Source organism: Engraulis encrasicolus, chromosome 6 (genome assembly GCF_034702125.1).
Source record: "Engraulis encrasicolus isolate BLACKSEA-1 chromosome 6, IST_EnEncr_1.0, whole genome shotgun sequence".
In the NCBI taxonomy this organism is placed as follows: Eukaryota; Metazoa; Chordata; class Actinopteri; order Clupeiformes; family Engraulidae; genus Engraulis; species Engraulis encrasicolus.
The window spans coordinates 40803369-40818368 of record NC_085862.1 but is presented as its reverse complement, the minus strand read 5'-3'; the positions used below and the strand labels follow the sequence as shown (position 1 = coordinate 40818368).

General features: G+C 50.0%; 1 protein-coding gene across 1 annotated transcript in view; it reads right to left on the bottom strand.

Moving 5' to 3' along the window:
* Positions 1 to 9781, bottom strand: part of sema6bb (sema domain, transmembrane domain (TM), and cytoplasmic domain, (semaphorin) 6Bb) — a 235383-nt gene extending 225602 nt beyond the window's left edge. The window contains exon 1 of the mRNA XM_063201621.1: positions 8941 to 9781. The gene's annotated coding sequence lies outside the window, so the exon portion shown is untranslated. The remainder of the gene's footprint in view (positions 1 to 8940) is intronic.
* Positions 9782 to 15000: the final 5219 nt, after the last annotated feature.

Here is a 15000-nt window from a genome sequence, read left to right as displayed (position 1 = left end):
GGAACTGCAAGTGCCGCAGTTTTCCCGTGAAAGGCAGCAATGTCAAAATTGTCACCAGTCGTCAAGCTGAGGTAAACTCACACACGCGCAAACACACATACAGCACACACATATACACACGCACACACAAACACACACACGCTCGCCTCCACACATGGGCTGCACTCATTTGGACACGTGAGCATGGACACACACACACACACACACACACACACACACACACACACACACACACACACACACACACACACACACACACACACACACACACACACACACACACACACACACACACACACACACACACACACACACACACACAGGCCTATACAAACACGCATACATTTAAAATTAAGTAGGTGCAAGCACACACATGCACACACACACACACTTAAACAGATCCATACGCTCGACACAAACACACACGCGAGCACATACATTCTATTCACACACACACACACACACACACACACACACACACACACACACACACACACACACACACACACACACACACACACACACACACACACACACACACACACACACACACACAAACGTGAGCAGCACACTCTACACACAGTCTCTCGCTCTACACACACAACCCACAACCCACCACCCAACAAAGACACACACAGAAGTCCCCAGTCTCACACACCTCATTACCAACTACATGGTGATGCGCTTTGAACTTCTCCGCCGGGCTCCACAGAAGGCCCCAGTGTTAATGCATCTGATGGAAAAACATGCAGAGAAAAGTAGAGAAAGGAAAAGGAGGAAAAAAATAGCGAGGGAGTGACAGAAACAGAGCAAAAGGAAGAGAGAGAGAGCGAGAGGGAGAGAGAGAGAGCGAGAGGGAGAGAGAGAGAGAGAGAGAGAGAGAGAGAGAGAGAGAAAGACAGAGATGGAGCGAGATAGAATGATAAAGAGAGAGAAAAAATTATAGAGAAAGAAAGAGAGAGAACAGAGAGAGAGAGAGAGAGAGAACAGAGAGAGAGAGAGAGAGAACAGAGAGAGAGAGAGAGAGAGAGAGAGAGAGAGAGAGAAACAGAGAGAGATGGAACAGAGGAGTGCAGCGGAGGGATGAGAGGCTGAGATAAAAGGCTGACGTGAAGCAGAAGCGCACAGGGCTGGCTGACAGTGTGCCTACATGACAAGCCTGGGCCCCTACTCTCTTTCCTCTCTCTCTCTCTCTCTCTCTCTCTCTCTCTCTCTCTCTCTCTCTCTCTCTCTCTCTCTCTCTCTCTCTCACGCTCTATCATTCTTTCTTGCTCCATCTCTGTCTTTCTCTCTCTCTCTCTCTCTCTCTCTCTCTCTCTATCTCTATCTTTTTCTCTCTCGATCATTCTTTCTCACTCCATCTCTGTCTTTCTCTCTCTGTTTCTCTCTCTCACTCTATCTCCATCTGTCACTTCCTCTTTCCATCTCTCTCTCCAACTCTAGTTCACTAACTCTCTTGTGGTCTAACTCTCTGACTGGAAAACTCTCATCTCTCACTCTCTAACTTTATCTCTCTCGCACACACACACGCACGCACGCATGCAGGCACACACACACACACGCACACACACAGTCTTTCTCTCTGTCTCTTTCACATCCTCTGACTTTTGCTCTCTCTCTCTCTCTCTCTCTCTCTCTCTCTCTCTCTCTCTCTCTCTCTCTCTCTCTCTCTCTCTCTCTCTCTCTCTCTCTCTCTCTCTCTCTCCTGTCTGAGTCCACTCCCTGTGGGGATGGTGTTGCGAAGGTGTTCATTACATAGTGCAGTGCGCACCACTGACCCCCAGCTGCTCTGAGGTGCACGTCCAGGCAGGGCAGGCTAGGGGTCACAGTGGGTGGGCTCTCTCCCCCTCCCCCACCCCAACCCCCACCACACCAACACCCACACCCACACCCTGTCTTGTCCTGCTTGAGGGCCCTCTCCATGCCTGGCCTGGAGGGGCCCTTCACAGCTGGTAGGGGGGGCCGGAGGGGTCACCAGGGGTCTCCTGGTTAGCACGGACCCGTGGCTAACTGCCCGGATGGTAGCGTAAACATCACCGGGAGAGGTAATGGAGCGTTAACAGGAGGGCTGTGGGGTGAGGTGGGGTGAGGGAGGAAGGGAGTGTGGTGTGTGGGGGGGCTTTTCTCACATGACTTGACATAAGGCTCTCAGAGTAAAGAGAAGCGAAGGAGGTGGTTGACAAAACATAAATAACACGAGAGAGAAAGTGACTCGGAGCGTGGAAGACAGAGATAAACAAATAAATGTAGTGAAACGACAAGCGCCTCAGTGAGAGAGAGAGAGAGAGAGAGAGAGAGAGAGAGAGAGAGAGAGAGAGAGAGAGAGAGAGAGCGATGAGTCACAAAAGAAACACAGAACAGACACGAGTCAAATAAAAACATCAAAAAAAATTACAAAGGAAAAAAAATGAAGCAAGATGTAACCGCTCGATAGGGACAAAAGAAGATGACACCGCGTCTATCCGTTTTCAAGCAGAACCCAAAGCAAGTGATAGCAGGAGCTGATAAAGTCAAAAGCCCAAGACACTCACAGAGGAGGAGAAATAGGATGGAGCGCACGTACCAGCAATAGATGTAGCAACGGAAAAAAAAGTGAAAACGAGACAGAAACAGATTGAGAAAAAGAGAAAGGGAGGGGTGGATGGGTGAGGAGGAATGCATTTGTTCTCCCTCAGCCCCCTATGCTCTCCGTATAGCATGGGCCAGCCTGCACGGCCTCTCCAGCTTTCTCCTTTCACCTTCCCTTTCTTGCAAACTCCACACGCTAAGTGGCGACATTGTTCCGGTCAATTTGTCCCATTCAGACTCCCAGTGGGCAGAGTCCCTTTTTTTTAGACAGGACAGCCAGCACGGAGGGGGACACGACTCGACTCGGCCCTCTCTCTCTGCAGCCTGGGAGGCCTTCCACGTCAAGACAGGGAGTGGAGCAGAGCAGAGGCCCAGAACAGAGCAGAGGAGAGAGCAGGAGAGAGAGGGAGAGAGAGAGAGAGAGAGAGAGAGAGAGAGAGAGAGAGAGAGAGAGAGAGAGAGAGAGAGAGAGAGAGAAACGAAAGGGATGCAAGGGTAGAGAGAGCGGCGATGAAGGAAAATACAGAAAAAAGAAAGAGAAAAAGGAGGTGCAAAGGAGAGAAAGATGGAGGAAAGAAGAGAATGAGAGCGAAAGACAAGGGGGAGAGGCAGAAAGACACAATGACAGGGCAAAAGAGGAGAAAACGGATGGAGGGATAGTGGGAGGGAGAGTGAAGAGAGAAGAGGGAATAGAGGGGAGGGTACTACATCAAGACTTAGGGGGAGAGAAAGTGAGGCAGCCAGAAGGATGTACAGAGAAAGGAAAGAAAGGGGGAGATAGAGTGAGAGAGTGTGTGTTAGATAGAGAGAATGAGAGAGAGAGAGAGAGAGAGAGAGAGAGAGAGAGAGAGAGAGAGAGAGAGAGAGAGAGAGAGAGAGAGAGCAAGAGAGAGAGAGACAGAGAGAGGAGACGTGAAAGTCCCTACAGGTTAGCTTTGCTCCTTCAAGCAACTCTGACAGTACGTATGGCTGCAACATACATGCAACTCCATCAACATACAACAACAACAACACACATGCAACACCATACTGCAACACCATCCAGATCCTCAGAGAAATGGTGTGTTAGTGTGCGTTTATGCGTGTACGTGTCTATGTGCGTTTGTGTATATGCTTGTGTCTAAGTGTGTGTGTGCTTTGATTTGTGCGTGCAAGCATTGCATGCTTGCTGCGGAGTGTCTACGTGTGTGTGCGCGCACTTGTGTACAAATGTGTGCTTGTGTGTGTGTGTGGAGCCCTATCTCACGCCTTTCGTAAAGTCTTCACGAAAATAATATATTAATTTTCGTGGTGCATTCACGTTATTGCCCGCCTTTCGTAAAGTCTTCACGAAAATAATAGATTAATTTTCACGCTGCCTATTCACTTGAATTGCCCCACTGCTGCTATGGTTATCCAAACGTCTGCCGGGGTGGGGAGGGGGTGCTGACAGAACACTGCTGATACACTTGGGACTCACTAATTTGACGCCCTTTCGGTACTTACGCCTTATGTCCCCTAAACCTAACCCTAACCTTAACCCTAAACCTAACCCTAACCTTAACCCTAGGGTAGCTAGGCAACAGTCGGGCAATTCAAGTGAATAGGCAGCGTGAAAATTAATCTATTATTTTCTTGAAGACTTTACGAAAGGTGGGCAATAACGTGAATGCACCACGAAAATTAATATATTTTTTTCGTGAATACTTCACGAAATGAGTGAGATACGGTTGGTGTGTGTGTGGCAGGGCGGGCAGGGGCAGGGGAAGGGGCAGGGGCAGGAGGGGTACTTGGATAAAAAAGGACTCCTGTGAGAGCAAGGCAGAGGTCCGCCCCATCCGGCCCGCCCTCTCCCTCCCTCACTCCCCACCTCCTTCCCGCCCTCCTTTGCTTCTGCAGGTGACGCAAGTCATGGGGAGGCGAGAGGGGCCCCCGTCCTGGGGCACCTGTTCTTTTGGCACAGCGGGAATGACACTTGCACTGCGGGGTTTGTCGCACGGCTGTTGAGGTGATGGGGTTGGGGCAAGGGTTTGTTGAGCTGGGGTGGGGTGGGGTGGTGGGGTGGGGGGTGGGGTGGGGTGAGTGTGGGGGGTTCCGTAGTAACAGGGCAGTCATTCAGCAAAGTCGTCCTGCCCGGAACACTACACTGCGAACGCCTGCTGTGGCACACACACACACACCTCGCAAAAACACATACACACACAAACACACACACACACACACACACACACACACACACACACACACACACACACACACACACACACACACACACACACACACACACACACACACACACACACACACAGCCGCAAGCATGCAACACACAAGCCTCTTGCACACATACATGCCTCACACACAAACATACACATGAAAACAACCACCACCACACACACTTAAGGCACAGAAGACAAATCCACACACACAAACACCCATGACACCACATAAACACCCACATCCACATCCACAAACACCCACACACACACACACACACACACACACACACACACACACACACACACACACACACACACACACACACACACACACACACACACACACACACACACACACACACACACACAAATACAAGTGTTAACAAACCTCTAATTACGCAAAAACCCTGCATTTACAAGCCACACAGCAGGGTTACCACAGTGCCTGCGAGTGTTTTTTTGCGGAAGTGGCACATCTCTATGAAAAAGTAAGTAAGTAACTAACTTCATAACTCCTGACAAACTCTAGCCTGCGCTGAGCGAGCTGGGCTTGCTTGGAGAGTAGTGGTGGAGGGGATTAGGGGGGCTCCACTAAGCAGTCTGCTCGCCTGTGACGGCAGAGACTGGAAACAAGACGGGCAGCTGTGGGGTGTTGAAACCTCTCCGCGGCACCGAACAAAAGGCGCGCGGATCCGGGCCGTCAGTCCACCGATCGCCCCTGCCGTGCAACGCCGTGCCGTCCCTCCTAACCTCCCACCCAGAGCCGCAGGAGAACTGGAGAACATTGCGGAGAGAGAAGAAAAACGCGTCTGAAAAAAATGATCCGTCTTTTTCCACTCCTCCAAAAAAAATGCGTAGTATCTGGCGGTGAAGAATTCCCTCTGCCTGTCTGCTTCTCCTGCCCTAATTTGTTCCAAGGGGAAACTCATTGCATAATCAGAAATATGCATGCCGATCTGTGTGTGAGCATTCTACTACAGTACAGTGTGTGTGTGTGTGTGTGTGTGTGTGTGTGTGTGTGTGTGTGTGTGTGTGTGTGTGTGTGTGTGTGTGTGTGTGTGTGTGCGGAACGATACGTACAGTATGTGCACCTGTGTTAGTTTGTGTGCAGATATGTGTGGGAGGGTGGTCATCTGGTTATCTGTGTGTGTGTGTGTGTGTGTGTGTGTGTGTGTGTGTGTGTGTGTGTGTGTGTGTGTGTGTGTGTGTGTGTGTGTGTGTGTGTGTGTGTGTGTGTGTGTGTGTGTGTGTGTGTGTGTGTGTATGTGTCTTTGTGTGCATGTGAGTGTACATATCTGTGCATGTCTGTGTGTGGTCTGTGTGTACATGTGTGCCTGCATACATGTCTGTGCATATGTGTGTGTGTGTGTGTGTGTGTGTGTGTGTGTGTGTGTGTGTGTGTGTGTGTGTGTGTGTGTGTGTGTGTGTGTGTGTGTGTGTGTGTGTGTGTGTGTGTGTGTGCGCGTGTGTGCGTGCATGCGTGCGTGCTTATGTGTGTGTTTATGTGCCTGTGTACATGTCTGTGCATATCTGTGTGTGGCGTGTGGTGTGGAGGGTCAGCTCAACAGCAACACCGCACCGCAATCTGTGCGAAGGCATGCGGCAGAGAGTGGAGGAAACTCCCTTCTCATGCGAGAGCAACATGGGCCATGAATCACCAGCTCCAGGCACGGCTTGCCTGCACCTCCTGGCTCACAAATCCTGACGAATGATGAGGCACAGCCCCAAACGGGGCCACGGGAGCTCCTATCCTCCTCTCTACTGCAAGCTCTTCTCCCCTCTATCTTCTTCCATTTTCCTATCTCATCCTCTTTCTCTTCTCCTCTCCTCTTCCCTTTCCTATCCTATCCTCTGTTCTCAGCTCTCCTCTCCCACTTCTCTCCTCTACTTCTTACCCTATCCTATTCTATGTTCTCGGCTCTCCTCTCTTCTCCTCTCTCATCTCCCATTTCCCTATCTCATCCTCCTCTCTCTGCTCTGGTCTACTCTCTTCTCTCCTCTCCCCGTTTCCTATCCTATTCTGTTCTTGGCTCTTCTCTCGTCTTTTCTCTCCTCTACCCCTTACCCTACCCTATCCTCTTTTCTCAGCTTTCCTCTCTTCTCCACTCTCCTCTACCCCATTTCATATCCTGCCCTCTCTGCTCTCTTCTCCTCTCCTCTTCCCCTTCCCTAGTCAGCTCCCATCCTCTTTTCTCCTATCCCCTGCTCTCCACTGTCTTCTCTGCTCCCCTCCCCATTAACTGCACAGCAACAGCGAGCAAACGCAACAGCAACATGCTTGCACACACATAAAAAAACCCGCACTTAAAGCTGGCGGAGGAAACGGCTTGTCAGTGGCCCGTTAAAGGGGGCTGCCCGCTCCTTTTGGAGTCTGACTGACATATGAGAGGGAGGGGAGGGACCTGCCCTCTTCCCTCAGCTATCTGTCTTCCAGCCTGCCTGCCTGCCTGCACCCACCGAGAGGAGGACTGTCTCCACACGGCTCTGTGCTCCTTCACCCTCCGTGCCCAGTTCTCTCTCTCTCTCTCTCTCTCTCTCTCTCTCTCTCTCTCTCTCTCTCTCTCTCTCTCTCTCTCTCTCTCTCTCTCTCTCTCTCTCTCTCTCTCTCCCGATGCCTTTATTGGAATGCTCTGACCCTTGGGGACTTCACTTACTTTTTCTCCCTTTTTCCAGTCCACAAACCACAGGGGCCAACAAAAGGCAGCTCAATGGCAATTTGAATTTGAAACAGGGGGGCCACAACAACGACAAAAAACCCTCCAAGCTCGGAAACCGAGAAAAACCTCACTCTGCTTTTTGTGTTTGTGTCTGTGTGAGGAAAGAGCTCCAGAGCCAAAGCCTATATGGGTTTTCCACATTTGGAAGTATGGAAAGAAAGACAAGGAGAGAGAGAGAGAGAGAGGGGGAGAGAGGAGCAGGGAGACGGACAAGGCAAGGCTTAGTGACACAGACCAGGGAAGCTGGCAGAGGGGAAAGGGGTCACTTGTCCTGAACCCAGGGAGAGAGGAGGCCTAGAATTGGATGCTCATTACATTGTATTGATTGGGTTTGGGGCCCTATCAGATGCTTTTGTCCCGGGCCCAGCCAATGCTGTCAGCGGCCCTGGACACAGGCCAGGGTGCGGGCTACATGTAGCCTGCTGTTAAATAGGCAGCTGGTACAGAGGGACTGGGGACTGGAGAGCCAGGAGTGCTGGAGCGGGACTAGGCAGCCCCCTCTGCACACACACACACACACACACACACACACACACACACACACACACACACACACACACACTGGCTGAGAGAGATACAGAGCTCTGGGTTTGTTAGCACTGGCATTAGGCTATTTTTCCATGGCTGCATAACGCAAAGGTAAACCAGAGAGCCCTGGTTTTATTCATAGTTCATGATCCACCTACACGTTTTCAGATGAGATTCAATCACGTCTCAGAAGCCATGCCACCCCATCTCATCTCACACTGACAGTCGAAGCTCTTGTGTAATTGAAGCTTTCGCTTGCAAAACCTGCCTACGCCTTACCATGTGTCCCAGAAACAAAGCTTGTTTGCATTATTCGTCACAACGGATTTTTAATTGTAATAATTGTGTAACAACTAAGGGGTATTCAGAAAATACAAAGGACTGATTAATGCAATAGCACCTTTAATAATTTATTTTAAGCAAAATCCACTGAATGAAATCATTGGTATATCCAGTCAGCTGTCAATCACCTGTTCACTAAACAACAGTAGATGCAAACAAAAATATTCTCACGTGGTTCAACCATTCGTGTTAAATGAGCAACACATTTTTGTGGAAATTTTCTTAAAGCACGCGCTGCACAGTTTACACCAGTGCCACAACATTGCAATGCATATGCCGCTCAAATTATTAGGCTATGCTGTTTGAGGCAGCAATTGAAAACGTGCGTAAATTAAATAAAGTAGCTCACAGACCATTTCGTTTCACCTACATTTGTTCCTGAAGCAATTTCAAACAAGTAGCCTACATCATTTCAAATCGGAAATGCTACACAATGTATCGCACGGCAAAAACTGGGAAGGTGCGCAGTTTGCATTCACAGATCCATGATTTCAACACAAGCGTACGCGGTGAAAAATAAAGATCTCCGGTACACCACCTAGACTACACCCTAGACCGGACCTAATCGCTAGATATTCCCGCACACTTACCAGTAACTGCCGTGAAAATGGTGCGCCGGGTGCAGAGGTCTCTGAAATTCACCACTCCGTGCAGTCCCGCTTCTCCTGGACAAAAATCCAGACTGTTTCGGGGGAATAGGTAGTGTTCTCTCGGTTCTCCGCAACTGTGGTACCAAATCCGTTGGTAAACTACTCCCTTTGGTCGCACCTGTCTCTGTCCAGAACTGTTCCCATACGCCGGCGTGACATCCTTAAGACAACTGTCTAGCGGGTTGTGTGTCTGTATCCCAACTACCCCCCAATGCACACAACACCACCTGTCCCCGGTGGAAAGCGGACCACAAAGCTCCTCTATGCCGCTCCAAAACACATGGCACTCCCGCGTAGTCCTGCCGCGATATCCTCCGCTGACAGCCGCCCGTCCAGAATTCCCAAGTAATTTGGAATCGCTAGTGGCTGTGGCTGATGTTGAAGGACTGGTAGCTGAAACAATCCATACAGCGCCCCATGGACCTAAACCATCTGCAACGTATGAAAATTACATCTGTCGCTCTGCTTGGTCGCTGGCTAACAGTTGTGTTTTCAATCACCAGTCCCCACAATAGTTATTCTGTGCTCCTTGTAGCTGTGCGCACGGCTGCCGCGGTTGCCAATCGAATGTCATTGCTGCCTTTTTTTCACTTCTGCCCTCATTGAAAGAAAGGGCTGTTCATCTGTTTGGTATGCGCCCCTAAACCACTTTGGTTAGGACCCAAAATCCCACTTGAAAGGATCTCCCCATTGACTGGCGGATATATGATATTTGTCTTTATTCTTTCGCGTAGCTGGAGCGTCTTGCCAAAGGTAGGAGGGAGGAGGATCAGTGTTTCAGTTTAGAGCCGGACCAGCGGTGTAATAGGCTACATCCCCAGCTGCACTGGGCTCCCTGTCACCCAGAGCGTTCCAAAAAAAAAAAGAAAGAAAGAAATTGGGAGTCGCTGCCAAAACCTGAAGCAGAATCAAGAAGCAACTGGAATGGGATTAAATACCTTATTAATTACCGTGAATAATTTCATTAATAATTTAATTATTACCCTGAAGCATGTTTTTTGGAATCACATTAATAACTATATGAACAGATTTAAACGTGTTGATATTTTTGTGTCCATGAAAATTCAATCTACATTAACCACCATGTCAAGTTTCACAATTTATCATATTACAACTCGCTACTCAAATCTGAAGCAAGTGTGTCTAAGCTGGGGAGTTGTGAACACAGCTCAAACCAAGCATGTCCAAATGTAACATGTGTGGTGGTGGTGGCGGTGGTGTGCAAATGTCCTAAGGTCATATTTCAAATAGCCATTGGCCTCCTTGTGTGAAGTCAGTCACACAGAAAGTTTCATATGGCACACATTCACACTCTCGGCTTGACCTTGTTTAAAGGGCATATCCACTGTCCCAGAGGCTCACTAGTCCCCCCCCCCCCCCCCCTCCCCATTCCCTCCCCAGGAGACAAACAAGCAAACTAGACTGTGTTCCCATGTCAACATTCCTACAACCCCTCCCAGACTAATCTACTGGTGCTTCTTACAGACTGAGTAAGCACAAAACTGATCTCCCCTGGCACACAGACAAACACACAACAATTGCACTTTGTGTCGTGTCGCGGTGTGTACAGGGATGTGTGTACAGGGATGTGTGTACCAGCGTGTTTTAGTGTGTTTTAGTGTGTTTTAGTGTGTGTGTGTGTGTGTGTGTGTGTGTGTGTGTGTGTGAGAGAGAGAGAGAGAGAGAGAGAGAGAGAGAGAGAGACAGACGGAGAGAGAGAGAAGAGACAGACAGAGAGAGAGAGAAGAGAGAGACGGAAACAGAGAGACAGAAAGAGAGAGAGAGAGAGAGAGAGAGAGAGAGAGAGAGAGAGAGAGAGAGAGAGAGAGAGAGAGACAGAGAGAGATTAAAGCGTGTGTATGTGTGTGTGTGTGTGTGTGTGTGTGTGTGGGGGGGGTTGTCTTACAATACAGCAGACTGCACCCAGACCATCGGGACAATGCCTTGCTCAGTGTACGGTGAGTAACCGCATCACCCATTCAAGCAGCCAGGGCAGAGCAGTGCAGTGCCTGGGGCAGTCCGTCACCTGAGTGGTGTGGTGGCCATGTTAATTACAACCCAAAGCCCTGCCTGGCTCGGCTCTCCGCTCTGTGCTCCGCAGGCCCGGGAAGCGTGGCTCGCCCCAGGGCTAATCCCGGCCTAGCCAGTTAATACCATTCTGCCTGCCTGCCTGCCTGCCTGCCTGCCTGCCTGCCTGCCTGCCTGCCTATCCGCATCCCCTTCCCAGGATCTTTGTATTCTATTCACTGCAGACCCCCTCCACCACATCCCAACACTCCCGATCCACCAAAACATCCCCCCCTAAAACTCACTCTGCTTCATACACACATCACGCATAGTGAAAAACACAGATTGGCACGCACACGCACGCACGCACACACACGCACACCACCACAGCCTGTGCCTAATTTGGTGGAATGTAAAATAAACAGTGATTGTGGGAAGATTGGAGGGAAGAAAAGCTTCTCGCCCCAGCAAATGACAAAACACTGATGCAACGCACCGAGCCCCCAAAAATAAAAGCCTCTGAAAGAAGAGCACATGAATCTCATTTTTCACACAATTAACTAGCTAAGTGATTAAGCATAATTGACTTCCATGAAAAGAAAGGAAGTCGCATCATCCACCCCCATAACCCTCCAACCCCCACCCCATAGCCCTGCTCCGTGTAACTAGATAATAAGTGTGTGTACCGGATAAAAAATGGAGCAGAGAAAACTCTGGGACATATTTACATTTACGCAAAAAAAAATCTCTCTTTGATCTGAAGTGGAGAGGTGGTGGGGGCAAGGGAAGGAGAGAGAGAGAGGGGGGGGGGTAAGTCATTGATGTGTGTAGTGATGGTGGTGTGTGTGTGTGCGTGCGTGCGTGCTGGTGTGTGTGTGTGAGAGACAGATCTATGAGGGCATATGTGATGAATGTCATAATTGTGTGTGCATCCAGGAGTCTGCATCCAAATACAATTGTGCCCTGTGTGTGTGTGTGCGTGCGTGTGCGTGTGTGTGTGTGTGTGTGTGTGTGTGTGTGTGTGTGTGTGTGTGTGTGTGTGTGTGTGTGTGTGTGTGTGTGTGTGTGTGTGTGTGTGTGTTTATTATGTTACTTCATTATGCATGTGTGTGTGCACATCTGTGTGTGTTTACCGATGTGTGTAGTGGGAGCATTCTGGCATTAAATAAATAAAGATCTTGCTCTCTTTCTGTGTGTGTGTGTGTGTGTGTGTGTGTGTGTGTGTGTGTGTGTGTGTGTGTGTGTGTGTGTGTGTGTGTGTGTGTGTGTGTGTGTGTGTGTGTGTGTGTGTGTGTGTGTGTGTGTGTGTGTGTGTGTGTGTGTGTGTGTGTGCGCGTGTGCGTGTGCAGGGCCGCTGACAGTTTTGGCTGGGCCCCGGACAAGGTCATCTGAAAGGGCCTCAAAATCCAGTACAAACAATCTATTAAGGACCCAATTCTGAGCCCCCTGTCTCTCTGGGCCCGGGATAAGTGACCCCTTTGTCGTCGTCCCCCCCCCCCCCCCCCCCCCCCCCCCCCCCCCCCCCCCCCCCCTCCGGTCGTTTTCCCTGGTGTGTGTGTGTGTTTGCACACGTGTGTTGGTGTGTTTGGGGAACAATCTGACATTAAATAAATATAGAGCCAGGGAAAACAGGAGCAGCTGCTTTTGTTCCCTGTGCCTTTCATCCCACGTCATCTGACTGTGAGCAGTGCCATCGCCATTCGCCACAGCAAAGACCTGTGCTCTGTGAAAGAGGGACGGGCGTGTACAGAGAGGAGAAGAGCCGAACTGGGAACGCAACCTTTTGATGGAGAAAGTCTCGGCATATCAGTCTCTCTCTCACTCTATTTATCTGTCTTCCACCATTTCTGTCTACCACATCATCTGTGAGAGGTGTCATCGCCATTCGCCACAGCAAAGACCTGTGCTCTGTGGAAGAGGTGAAGAGGGACGGGCGTGTCAAACAGAGAACACAACCTTTTGTTGGAGAAAGTGTCCCCATATCAGTCTCTCTCTGTCTCTCTCTCTCTCTCTCTCTCTCTCTCTCTCTCTCTCTCTCTCTCTCTCTCTCTCTCTCTCTCTCTCTCTCTCTCTCTCTCTCTCTCTCTTCCACCATTTCTCCCTCCCACGTCATCTGTGAGCGGTGCCATCGCCATTCGCCACAGCAAAGATCTGTGCTCTGTGGAAGAGGGGCGGGCGTGTACAGAGAGGAGAAGAGCCAAACTCGGAGCACAACCTTTTGATGGAGGATATCTCTCCACCTACCAGTCTCTCTCTCTCTCTCTCTCTCTCTCTCTCTCTCTCTCTCTCTCTCTCTCTCTCTCTCTCTCTCTCTCTCTCTCTCTCTCTCTCTCTCTCTCTCTCTCTCCTTCGCTCTCTTCCTCCATTTCTCTCTCCCATGGCCATCGCCATTCGCCACAGCAAGACCTGTGCTCTGTGGAAGAGGGACGGGCGTGCCAAACAGAGAGCACAACCTTTTGTTGGAGAAAGTGTCCCCATATCAATCTCTCTCTTCCTCCATTTCGCTCTCTTCCGCCATTTCTCTCTTCCGCATCATTTTTGAGAGAACAGCCAAACAGGGAGCACAACCTTTTGATGGAGAACGTTTCTCCACCTACAGTCTCTCTTTCTCTCTCTCTCTGCCTCTCCATCTTTCTCTCCTGCATCATCTTTGAGCGGTGCCATCACCATAGCAGAGCCAAACACGTAGCACAACCTTTCGATGGAGAATGTTTTTCCTCTCTTGTCTCTCTCTCTCCATATCTCTCTCTGTCTCTCTCTCTCTCATTCACTCTGTCTTTTCCACTATTTCTGTCTCTCTCTCTGTTGGTGAGTCTGAGGCAAGGGGTGGGGCTCCGCAGTCATCCCTCTCCTGAAGACTTGAGGAGAATGTGAAGCTGATGGGTTCAGAGAGGGTTGTCTCCATGCAGGGCAAGGGTAGTCTACATCTGTTGCAACACCGTCTACTGAGGAGGGATAAGATGGGGATGGGTACTGGGAGAGAGGAACAGCCATGGGGCTCCACTGCGGTGGCTGCTGCTGTAAAACAAAGGGGAAATCTGCGCTATATTTCTGGGTTTGGTTTCTACTTCAGCTCCTGCCATGCTTCTCACATGTGGTGGACCGTTGCAGCTGGACAAGGTGTGGCTGGTGAGGTGAGCTGGTGATGGGGGATGAGTCAGATAAAGGGGAGGAGCGGCTGTCATTACAGCTCTATTGCTGCAGTGATAAAAACGGGAATCCTGGGGTGCCTTTCTTGAAACCATAGTTGCTAACTACATTAGCTACTTTGTTGTTTGCAATGCAATTTCCCATTGGCAACTACTCAAGTTGCTAACTGGCAAACAACTACGCTTTCGAGAAACACAACCTTGAGCTATATTTTTATTGTATACATATAGTATTTCCAGTGTGGGTTTCTTCTCCACCTCAGCTCCTGCTTCTCAGACACATGGTGGGCCTGTGCAGCTGGACACAAGGTGTGGCCGATGAGACGAGTTGAGTTGGGGTGGGTTGAGATGGCGATGGGGATGAGTCAGGGAGAGTAGGGGATCGGCCGCCTTTCCGGCTCTGCTGCTGCAGTCAGACAAAGGAGAAACCTGAGCCTCCTTCCTGCGATGACACATTGTTTTGAGGCCGCAGTGGCGTCGGCGCCCCGCCAAATCGCACTAAATTGGATTAAGTGCCGTCACGAGCCCACCGAGCAGGTCTCCATTTCCTCGAGACGCGATGGTGTCCCCTGATAAACTCAGCATTCGTCCAGTCGAGGATGATGGGGGACAGTTAGGTGTAGCATGACACACAGACTCGACTCACAATCTATTTCTGGACGTGCGCAGCGCATGGACACACAGCATGCAGCCTGTTACGCAGGCAGTTATTGAATTTAAGGCAATTAGCCCCTGGCATCAATCTAGCGTCTTGTCCTGGTGGGCACGGTGCCAACCTGCTCCTCGTTTCCTCATGTGTTTGTGCACACTAAAACATGAAACCAATTACCCCATCTTGGAAAAT